The sequence below is a fragment of the Furipterus horrens genome, unplaced genomic scaffold (assembly GCF_987537825.1).
Source record: "Furipterus horrens unplaced genomic scaffold, mFurHor1.1.pri manual_scaffold_8, whole genome shotgun sequence".
Classification (NCBI taxonomy): Eukaryota; Metazoa; Chordata; class Mammalia; order Chiroptera; family Furipteridae; genus Furipterus; species Furipterus horrens.
Genome location: NW_028327178.1, coordinates 44,824,828 through 44,836,865, shown reverse-complemented (window position 1 = coordinate 44,836,865; position 12,038 = coordinate 44,824,828). Strand labels below are relative to the sequence as shown.

Here is a 12,038-nt window from a genome sequence, read left to right as displayed (position 1 = left end):
GTAGAAGACCAAAACTATGAACAATAAAATGGCAAAAAAAAAAAAATTATATATCTTTCAACAATTGAATCTAAAAAACAAACTAAGCAAAAAAGAAGAACAGAGACAGTATCATGATACAGAGAGTGTGTTGATGGTTGCCCAATGGGAGGGGAGTGTGGGGGAATTAAGAAGTACAAATAGGTGATGGGATTAAGAAGAGGTGACAGGATTAAGAAGTACAAATAGGTAGTTACAGAAGAGCCATGGGATTTGAAATACAGTATAGGAAATGAAATAGCCAAAGAACTTATACACATGACACACATACTTGAACAGTAGTGGAGGGATTGCCTGAAGGAGTGGGGATTGCTGGGTGGAGGGGGACAAAGGGGGAAAATTCAGGACAATTGTAGTAGCACAATCAATAAAATATAATTTTTAAAAAAATAAAAATAGACATGAGAGTATTATGCTTAGTGAAATAAGTCAGTCAGCAAAAGACAAATACCATATGATATCACCTAATACAGGAAACTAATGAACAACACAAACAAATGAGCAAAATAGAACTAGAGGCAAGTAAACAGGAGCAGACTGACAGTGACCATGGGGGTAGAGAGAGGGGAGAATAGGGGAAAGAAGGGAAAGGGTCTAGTCAAAGAACTAGTATGAATGACCCATGGACATGGACAACTGGGTGGGGATTGACTTGGGGGAAAGGGTGGGTAGGGTTGGGGGTAGCAATGGGGGTGAATATTGGATAATTGTAATAGAAAAACAATTAAAAAAAGAAAAAACAATAAACAAATTTAAAAATAATAAATAAAATAAAATAAAAATAAAAACATGATAATTGGTATTGAAATTAATTAATTAACAGATGGTTTGTGATGATTTAGAAAATAGGAAGCCTACATAGATTTACTAACAAGACATATATAGAAGTACCTATATTTTCCTTTTTGAGATGGTTGAAACATATCAGAGAAATGTAATTGCATTTAGAATAGGATCACAATTGACTTAAAGGAAATAATAAAAATCAGAGAAACATGGGTTGGGTAATAGGGGCATACAAGAAATAGCCTTATAGCAAAAACTGTATTATTAATAAACTGAGCCAATTCAGGGATCACTGATTTACCCAATCCTCATCAATAATTTTGCTAGTGATTTGGTAAGAACATAGATGGCATGCTTGTGGAGAGGGTACAGGTAGTCAAGACTACAAAAGTTAGATAGACCTAACTTTCAATTCTGAGTTTACAAATATGTCAACTTTAGTTTCTTTATTTGTAAAGTATGGATGATAATGCTACATAATTGAAATAATAATCCATAATATTGGCATGATAAGTAAACAAGACATTATTGATAAAGCACTTCAATGCCGAGGATCTTGTAACACTAATTTGGACTTTTGTTCTTTAGCTTCTGTTATCACATTTGCTGGTGACATATAACTGGCAAGAATAGCTGATATATATACTGGGGATGATAGGATTAGCTTTTGGTTTTCATTTAACAGACACAAAAAGACCAAGTATTAGCATGACTTACCATCATTTAATATGAAGATCTAAAAGTTGTCCAAAGATGTCTTACCAAAAGCTAACAGTATGGTTGTAGGACAGGCAATCGAGAGCTTTCTCGGGCCACATCCAGGAGGATTTACCACAGAACAGACTGTTGTGGCCATACTGTCTTCTGCACTTGTCAGCCCACATTTGAAAGTCTGAGTCTGGTTCTGGGTGCTCTGTTGTGAAAGAGAAAATAACAAGTTGGACTGACAAGAGACGCATCATCAAGGTAATGGAGAGCCTGGAAATCTTGACATAAATGGACTAGATAAAGAGAGCACGTCACCTGAAGAAGATAACTTTTGGCTGGGACATGATAGCTGTGTTTACAACAGTTGAAGACTATTGCATGGAAGAGTTGTTTTTGTGACCTTTTGGCATGCTGATAGTGAGGACAGACACAGAGCACTTAACGATGGTAATTAAAAGAGAACCGACATTAAGAGAATTATTTAAGAGTCTGTCTTTAGTTGCTTTTTTCTTCCTACAATGAAGTCAGAGTATGAAGCACTTTGTGAAAAATTTATCAAAATACTTTTACACAGGCTTTAATTGCTCCAATTTGTCAATGTCAACTTACATCTGTGTAAGTATAGCTGCTTTGCCCTGACACTTTTTAAATGGAAAGAAATGTTCTGTATTCAACTCAAAGGAGCATGTAGGTCACTATTTCTAGTCCCTCCTAAAAATTACCATTGCAGGCTCTTTACTAACCAGTACATTTGAATTGTCATCACATCTTTCTTAGTGATGACATTGTTTTTTCTCACCAGTTCATAAACTGACACTACTGTCACCAGTCTCTCTGCAATCTCTGCTTATGGAATTATTTTCCTGGATGTCTTAATCATGGCAATGTAATTTATTCTCAATAATACTGTATTAAGTTTTAACTATATTATTGTTTTGCAATTACTAGAACAGTACATTTATATTTAGATTTATTATTGTACTTTTCACCAAATAATAGAAGTATCATTTTTCTATTTTTAGCCATAGCAGTAATAGTCCCTGAAGTACTACTGTATTATTTAGTGTCCTTAAAACTTACCATAATTATATAGAGTTGACCCTTGAACAACTCAGGTTTGAATAGCACATATCCACTTATAGCAGATTTTTTACAACCAGCTCTTCATAGCCATGGGTTTCACATCTACATATTCAGCCAGTCACAGATCAAAACCAGCATTTTCACATTCCCAACTACAGATTCTGAACCTCAGATTACCAGCTGCTTATCAGATACAAAGAGCTGATTGAAGTTAAGTTTTTGGTCGGTCAAAAGATATACACAGATTTTGAACTGCACAGGGGTCAATGCTGCTAACCTCCATGTTGTTCAGGAGTCAATTGTATAGAGCGCTTTTTCAGAGGGAAAGAAGTGACGGTTTGTTTTTATTATGTTGGTCCCCAAATTTGTTGGTAACTTAACTGCTAAGAAATGAAATAGAAAGTGTTAAGTTCTTCTGTTAGAGAGAGGGTCCTATTTCTGAGTATATACTCAAAAGAATTGAAAGCAGGGACTCAAATAGATATTTTTACATTCATTTTTATAGGAGCATCATTCACAATAGTCAAAAAGTAGGAGTAACCCAAGTGTCCATTAACAGATAAATAGATAAATAAAATGTGGTTATATGCACACAATGGAATATTATTTAGCCTTAAAGGAAGGAAATTCTAACACACGCTGCAACATGGATGAACCTTGAAGACATGGTAAGTGAAAAAAGGCTGTATGATTACACTTGTATGAGGTACTTAAAGAGTTTTCAAATTCAAACAAACAGAAAGTAGAGTGATGGTTGCTAGGGTCTAGGGGAAAGATGAAATGGAGAGTTAGTGTGTAATGGGTACAACAGTTTCAGTTTGAGATGATGAAAAAGTTCTGGGGTTGGATGATGTTGATGGTTACACAAAGATGTGAAACTACTTAAAGCCGTTCAACTGTACACTTAAGAATGGCTGGAATGGTGGATTTTATGTTACATGTATTTTGCCACATTAACACACACAGATAGAGAGATGCTAATTATGGAGTAAATTCTCACAACTCCATAAGGTGGGTATCATTATCTCTATTTTAAGGAAAAAGAAAGTGTGGTTTGTCCAGGGCCATGGAGCCAACTGACACTCAGTTGAGTCAGGTTATTGAATGCAGAGCCAAGATCAGCAGAACAAGAGCCCCACCACGAAACTACTTATGTTAAAGGCAACCACCTCCCACAACAAATCAAATTTCTCTCTGAATTATTTTAACTGATTTGGTGATCAATTTGGTTCTAAGCAAACTGAAGCAAAAATAATTGCAGGAGTCTTTTTGAGGTAATACATAACAATTATTTTTATAAAACTCATCACCACAGAGTAGAAGAAAGAGAGAGAAGGACCCCCACTATTCTGTTCATCTCAATTCTATGTGGTGATTTGTCTAAGTGTATATCACCATGTACTCACATGGACCCCCTTAGATGATGAAAGCAGGCCATAGCTTAAAAATTCCTTCATAGGGTTCTTTGCAAACCATTCTTTACGTACTAACTGCTGTATCCTTAGCCAGCCAGCAATAAAACTTTCCTGGGCACATTGAAGTATCAAGAAAGGTTCTTTCATTACTGCTTCCACAGAAAGAAGTTCTCCTGGCCTAAGAGGTCTAAATATTATGGTAAAAGACATCACCAACCTGCTTTCTGTCACCCAGGAATGGAAATCAGCAGGTCAACTCTCAGGGCCCCCTCAGCCACTGCCAGTGGAGTCTCCCCTACACCACCCCTCAGGTCTTTGTCTTCCATGATGCCCTAATTTTCTTCGGATCCTCATCAAGTTTTTACTGAGCTTCTTGTCACAATGTCTTAGGGGCCTCACTCCTCCCCTCTCACATTTATTCAACAAATATTTAAGGCAGCCTAATATATGCCAGCTACTGTGGTGAGCTTTGGGAAGACAGTGAGGAAATTCATATGCTCGCATAACCCCAAATGTTGTCAGTGTCCTTAGAAACCCCAAGTTTTATGGGAGAGACTGATCAGAAGGCAATTACAGCACACTTCAATAAGCCTCTGATGAGAGAAGGCTCTGGCCTGTACACCCCGACATCCTGAATATTTTCCATCCCCAGCACTGCACTGTATCCTGTACCCTGCACCTCTAAGCTTCTGCCCTCATAGGTCCCTGGGTTGAAATGCCTTCTGTCTGGCTCACTTTTACCTGGTAACAGTCTTATCATTCAGGCTTTAACTTGAAGCCATCTTGTCTCCGAAGCTCTTCCTAATGTCTTCACCAAGTGAGTCTTTTTTATTACCCTTTTATTGCTGCTTTCTAGAACACCTATTATAAGCTTAAAATGAATTATCTTGACATTAGTCCTGCATATCTGTCTCAACTGAAAGACTAAAGTTCTCAGAGGCAGGAATCATGAGTCCTCCATAACATTTAGCACAAGCCTTATGAATACCTGGAATTTGTTTTGTATTGCTTTAAATCTAATGTTGCATAGTCTAGAGAATCTGAGGAAACATCATTTGAATTCCAAGTGTCAGAGAGTCTAAACATGATGCAAAATATGTTTGGCACACTATTCTATTTTGTGCTGATAATTTCTATGTCTGATCAATTATTGTGGAAAGAACTGCACCTTCATTTTGGACAAGGCCCACTTTGTAACTAAAATGGATTATCCCAGCTTCTAGTATAAGGCTTAGCACATAGTAAGCCTGTTGCTCTTTGGTAGCTGCCCCAGCTGAATAGTCAGCAATCTCCACCCACATCAGTTCTTCTCTCTCTGCAGAGCAAAGTTGATGGAGCAAGTAAAAAGGTGCGGCATCAAATGAATCCCCAAGACTATCTCCCCAATTCCCTTTTACCCCACCCTGAACCCTAGGCCTCTGAGACAGCACTTGACAATTGCAGTATCTCCCAGAAGTAATGCTGGCATTCGGCCCCCATGTCAAACACATGTGGAGAAAGATCAACAAACAAAGTAGCAGGTAGTCTGGAAGAGTTTGTTCCTTCAGCGTGTATCTTAAACTGTAGAAGTTGCCCCTGTGTCGTAGCTGTGCTCCTTTGATTGGGCTAATCAGTTGGTGAAATGGATCCCTTTGTTCAGTTATAATCCTAAGAAACTGAAGAAAAAATAATGTTTAAGGAACAACATAGTGTTGCAAAAGAAGCAAAGTTTTTGAAAAAAGGACTTGATGTGCCCAGTAATATGAGCATCTGGAACACAAGAAGGGAAGTTTGGCCAGTTATGGTCAATATCATCAAGAATGTTACTTTAAACCAAAGCCACTATTATTATAGCATCATACAAATTTAGAGCTTTCTCATTTTACACATGAGAAAACTGAATGCCTAAGATTTCAAGTCATTCAAGTAGTTAATGACAAAAAGCCAAGACTTGTATCCAATGTACAGAGTTCATTCATCAGTTTAAAATATATCAGGTATTTACTTGTGTAACTCTTTTTTCTTTTTCTTGCCTGACTGCACTGGCTAGAAACTCCAGTATGATGTTGAAATAAAGTGGAAAAAACAGTCATCCATACTTTGTTCCCAATCTTATGGGGAAGGCCTTCATTATTTCATCATTAAGTGATGTTACCTGTAGGTTTTTGGAGATGCTCTTTATAAAAATAAAGAAGTTCCATTCTAATCCAAGTTTATTTGGGGCTTTTTTTTTTTTATCTTGAATGGGTATTGGATTTTTTTAAATGTTTTATATACTTCTATTGAGATGATCACATGGTTTTTGTTCTTCAGTTTAGTTCCCTTTACTCCTCCATTTGTGCTATTGTTATACAAATTACATCTCTAATACTTATAAAGTTTTCAAGTTAATTTTTATGTGGTACATTAATCTATTTTCATGTGTTAAATCAACCTTATATTCCTGAAATAAATCTGACTTGGGTGATAGTGTGTAATCCTTTTTGTATGTTTCAGGTTGAGTTTGCTATTGTTTGTTCAAGATTGTTGTGTTTATATTAATAAGGGCTATTAGTCTGTAGTTCTCTTTTCTTGAAACATCATTGTCTGAATTTGGTATTGTAGAATGAATTTGAGATTATTTCTTTTCCTTATATTTTTTGGAACAGTTTGGGGAGTACTGATATTAATTATTTCATTAAGTGTTCAATATAATTCACCTTCTGGGCCTGAGCTTTTCCTTATGAAAATATTTTTAATTACAAACTCAATTCTTTACCTGTTGTGGATCTATTCAGCTTTTCTATTTCTTCTTGAGTTAGTTTTGGTAAGTTTGTTTTTCTAGATTCTAAAAAGTTGTCCATTTGATCTGAATTGTTAAATTTTGTATTCTCATAATCTTTTTAATTTCTAGAAGTAAGCTCTAATATATCTTTTATTAGTCCTAATTTTAGTCATCTGTCTATTGAAAGTGCTAGTGTTTTTTCGAAGAAAGAACTTTTGTTCAAAAACAGCTAATTTTTTTGTTCTTTTATTTTATTAATTTTCAGTCTAATGGCTGTTATATTTTTCCTTCCACGTGCATTAAGTTTAATTTTCTCTTCTTTTTTATCATTGTTAAGGTGAAAGCTTACATTATGATTAAAGATCGTTCCTTTTTTCTAATACATTCATTTGTACCTATTGATTTTCCTCTAACCACTGCTTTAACTGCATTCCATAAATTTTGATATACTGGATTTTTATCTTTACTTATTTCAAAATACTTTCTAATTTCCTTTGTAACTTTTTCTTTGACATATGGGTTTTTAGAAATATTTAATTTCCAAATAGTCATAGCTTTTCAAAATTTTTTTGTTTTTTATTTTTAATTTAATTCTATTATAATTAGAGAATGTACTTTGTGCAAATTCAATCCTTCTAAATTTATTCAGGCTTGTTCTATGACCTAATCTCTAGTCTATCCTAGATAATGTTCCATATGCGTTTGAAAAGAATGTGTATTTTAATTTTGTTCAGTGGAGTGTTCTATAGATGTCTGTTAGTTTTGGTTGGTTGATAGTGTTATTCAAGGCTTTTATATCCTTGCTTATTTTCTGTGTAATTGTGTTATCCATTATTGAAAGTGGAATATTGAAGTCTCCAACTATTCTTATTGAATTATTCACTTCTCCCTTCAATTCTGTTAGTTTGTGTTTCATGTATTTTGGGGCTCGGTGAGTAGGTGCATCTATGTTAATAATTTTAGCATGTTTGCTAATGAATTCATTATTTTGTGATTATAAAATATCCCTCATGCCTCTAGTAAACTTTTTTGTCTTAATGTGTATTTGATCTAATATTAATATAGCCACTCCAGTTTTCTTTGGGTTTGCCATCCTTCCACTATCAACCTATTTGTGTTTTTTAATTTAAAGTATGTCTCTTATAGACAGCACATAGTTGAATCCTGTCTTTTATCCAGTCCCACAATCTCTGCCTTCAGATTGAGATGTTTAATTCATTTACACTTAATATAACTATAGTAGGATTTAGATTTACCATTTTGCTATTTGTTTCCTATATGTCTCATATCTCTTTTGCTCCTCTATTCCCTTCTTATTCCCTTTTTTGTATTATACATTTTTCTCTAATGTATCATTTACATTTCTTTGCTTTTTTTACTATATATTTTTTTAAATTATTTTCTTAGTAGTTACTGTGTGGATTACAATATAGATGTTAAATTGAAATAAACTAATTCAGTTTAATATTAATTCAATTTCAATTATGAATAGAAAATTTTCTCCAATATAGCTCCCTTTACTCCCACTATTTGTGCTACTATTGTTATACAGATAACATCTTTATACTTATAAAATATTTAAGTTAATTTTTTGCTGAAAATTATACATTTTGCCTATTATATTGTAACAACTCTTGACTCAGATACCTCCCCATTTCTTTTAATTTAAACCTTTATAATTGAAAAATAAAATACATATACAAAAAATCTTACAAAATAAATATTGAGACTTTTGGCCAAGAAGGAGGCATAGGTAGTCATGCTGCATTTCCCTCCACAACTAAGAAGGAATACAACTGCCTCAAAACTGGAGGCAACCAGAAGTTCCAGAAAACTGAGCTGCATAGAGGTCCAACAAACAAAGATATAAAGAAGAAATGCTCATCCAGACAGGAAAAAGGGGCAGAGCTGGAGCTAAGAGGATGCAGTGTGGTGGTGGCAGCAGTGGCAGGCTGGCAGAAAGCACAGTCTCACATATTTTAAAAAGTAGAGAGGGAAACCTAGGGAGTGCTTCCAACACCAGACCAGACCATGCAGCTCACAGTTCCAACTCCGGGGAAAATAAAGCCTCATTGCTCCTGACTGTGAAAACCAATGAGAGCTGGGTCAGAGGAAGAAACTGCCAGTCTCTCAGCAGAGTCTGTTTGTTTAGAGGGCCCCCACATTCCTGGAACATTCGCAGACCCACCTAATCTGGAACCACAGCCAGGACAACAGCTAGAGGGGTGCCAGTCCCAAATGGGAAGTGGGAAGTGGGAAGTGGGAGAAGTGCCTGTAAAAGGGGGTAGTGCTGAGCAAGTGGCATTGTTCCCTCTCAGACTCTCCCCCACATACAGCACCATAATGTGGTGAAACAAGTCACCCATATTAATGAATAACTAAGGCTCCGCTTCTTACAATGTAACAGATGTGATAGTTCTACCTAAAACGCAGAGACAAACACAAGAGCCTGTCAAGTTGAGGAGACAGAGGAGTATGGCCCAAAGGAAGGGACAGATCAAAGTTCCAGTGGGAGAACTAAGCGACGAGGAGATAGCCAACCTAACAGACAAGGAAATAGCCAACCTAAGAGATTCGGACTTCAAAACACTGGTGATAAAGATGCTCACAGACTTGACAAACATGCCTGAATACAGCAAATGCAGAAGGGAAGAAGTGAAGACTATGCTAAGTGAAACAAAGGAAAGTCCACACAAAACCAATGGTGAAGGAAAAGAAACTGGGGTTCAAATCAATGATTTGGAATGTAAGGAAGAAATAAACAGTTAACCAGAACAAAATGAAGAAACAAGAGTTGAAAAAAATGAGGAGAGACTTAGGAACCTCTGGGACAACTTTAAATGTGCCAACATCCATGTCATAGGAATGCCAAAAGGAGAAGAGGAAGAGCAAGAAATTGAAAACTTAGATGAAAAAATAATGAAGGAAAACTTCCCAAATTTGGTGAAGTAAATAGACATACAAGTCCAGGAAACACAGAGAGTCCCAAACAAGCTAGACCCAAAGGGGCCCACACCAAAACACATTATAATTAAAATGCCAAAGGTTAAAAATAATAGGGAATCTTAAAAACAGCAAGAGAAAAGAGAGTTACAAAGGGGTGCCTATAAGATTATCAGCTGATTTCTCAAAAGAAACTTTGCAGGCAAGAAGGGAAGGCAAGAAGTACTTAAAGTGATGAAAAGCAAGGACTTACAACCAAAATTACTCTATCCAGCAAAGCTATCATTTAGAATGGAAGGACAGATAAAGTGCTTTCTGGACAGGGTAATGCTAAAGGGATTCATCATCACCAAGGACTTAATATATAAAATGTTAAAGGGACTTATTTAAGAAAAAGATCAAAACTATGAACAGTAAAAATGACAACAAACTCACAATTATCAACAACGGAACCTAAAAAAATTAAAACAAAAACAAACAAACAACCAGAACAGGAACAGAATCATAGCTACAGAGACCATATGGAGGGTTAGCAGCTTGGAGGATGAAGGGGGGAGATGAGGGAGAATGTACAGGGATTAAGAAGCATAATTGGTAGGTACAAAATAGACAAGGGGGAGTTAAGAATAACATAGGAAAGGGTGAAGCCAAAGAACTTATATGCATGACCCATGGACATGAACTAAGGGGGTGGGATTGCTGGAGGGAAGGAGGCTACTGGGCAGAGGGGAGCATAGAGAAAAGAAATTGGGACAACTGTAACAGCTTAATCAATAAAATATACTTTAAAAAAGAAATATATATTTAATGAATTATCATAAAGCAAATACCCTTGAAACTACCATCCAAATCAAGAAGTGGAATTTTGCCAGCTACTCCAGATCCAATCACATTGTCTCCCTCTCCCAAAAAGTAGCCAGGCCTTGCAGACGCCGCCACCGCCGCCCCGGATATTCCCGCATCCAGCCATGGTCAACCCCACCGTGTTCTTCGACATCGCTGCCGACGGCGAGCCCTTGGGCCGCGTCTCCTTCGAGCTGTTTGCAGACAAAGTCCCAAAGATGGCAGAAAACTTTCGTGTTCTGAGCACCGGGGAGAAAGGATTTGGTTATAAAGGTTCCTGCTTTCACAGAATTATTCCGGGATTTATGTGCCAGGGTGGGGACTTCACACGCCACAATGGCACAGGCGGCAAGTCCATCTACGGGAAGAAATTCGATGATGAGAATTTCATCCTGAAGCACACAGGTCCTGGCATCTTGTCCATGGCAAATGCTGGACCCAACACAAACGGTTCCCAGTTCTTCATCTGCACGGCCAAGACCAAGTGGCTGGATGGCAAGCATGTGGTCTTCGGCCAGGTGAAAGATGGCATGGGTGTTGTGACAGCCATGGAGCGCTATGGGTCCAGGAATGGCAAGACCAGCAAGAAGATTACCATTACTGACTGTGGACAACTCTAATACATTTGACGTGGGTTTTATTTTAACCACCAGACCATTCCTTCTGTAGCTCAGGAGAGCACCCCTTCACCCCTCTCTGCTTGGAAATGTTCTGTAATCTTCGTGCTCTCGCCGCAGTTCATTGGGTTCCATATTTTCCTTACCCCTTCCAAGTCTAGCTGGATTGCAGAGTTAAGTTTATGATTATGAAATAAAAACTAATCAACAACAACAAAAAAAAAGTAGCCAATATCCTGATTTTTATGATAATCATTCCCTCCTATTTCTTTATAATTTTGGCATCCAAGCGTGGATCCCTATTCTACTTCATGTTTCCCATTTCTATAATTTGATCTGTATTTGGAGCTTCTTTATCTACAGATTTCTCTCTCCATCTTCTCTCTCCCTAAAACTCCAGTTTCTTTTTGTTGTTGATTTTGTTTATTTTGCCCTTCTGCTTATTCTTTAGCACCTTTTCTGAACTAGTTCTTTAGAGCCTGTATTCCCTGAAAAATATAGCCACTGACTTCTCTGCTTCCTTTTTTTTTTTTTAATTTTTGCTTTCATTTTTTAAATTCAGCTTTGTTGGATTCACACTGGAGTTGCCATAATTTAGTGGTCAACCAATGATTGGTGAGAATATTTTCTTAAATATCTTAAGTCAATAAGTCTTCCACCTTTTGCTAATGGCATCTGTATGTAAAGTACAGTTCCAAATTTCAGCCTGTTCATAAATCAACCTTAGTTTTACCCTTCTGCTTGTGTATTTTCTTTTTTGTTCATTTATTGATTTTTTAATATGTTTTATTGATTATGCTGTTAGAGTTGTACCAAGTTCTTTTCCCTCTGCTCCCCTCCGCCCAGTGACTCCTCCTCCCT

At 36.7% G+C, this 12,038-nt stretch overlaps 1 protein-coding gene and 1 pseudogene across 2 annotated transcripts in view; both read left to right on the top strand.

Annotated features, from left to right (window-relative positions):
- Positions 1-12,038, top strand: part of DLGAP1 (DLG associated protein 1) — a 362,099-nt gene that overhangs the window by 158,675 nt on the left and 191,386 nt on the right. The gene's annotated exons all lie outside the window — the stretch shown is intronic.
- LOC150002840 (peptidyl-prolyl cis-trans isomerase A pseudogene) lies at positions 10,684-11,380 on the top strand (annotated as a pseudogene).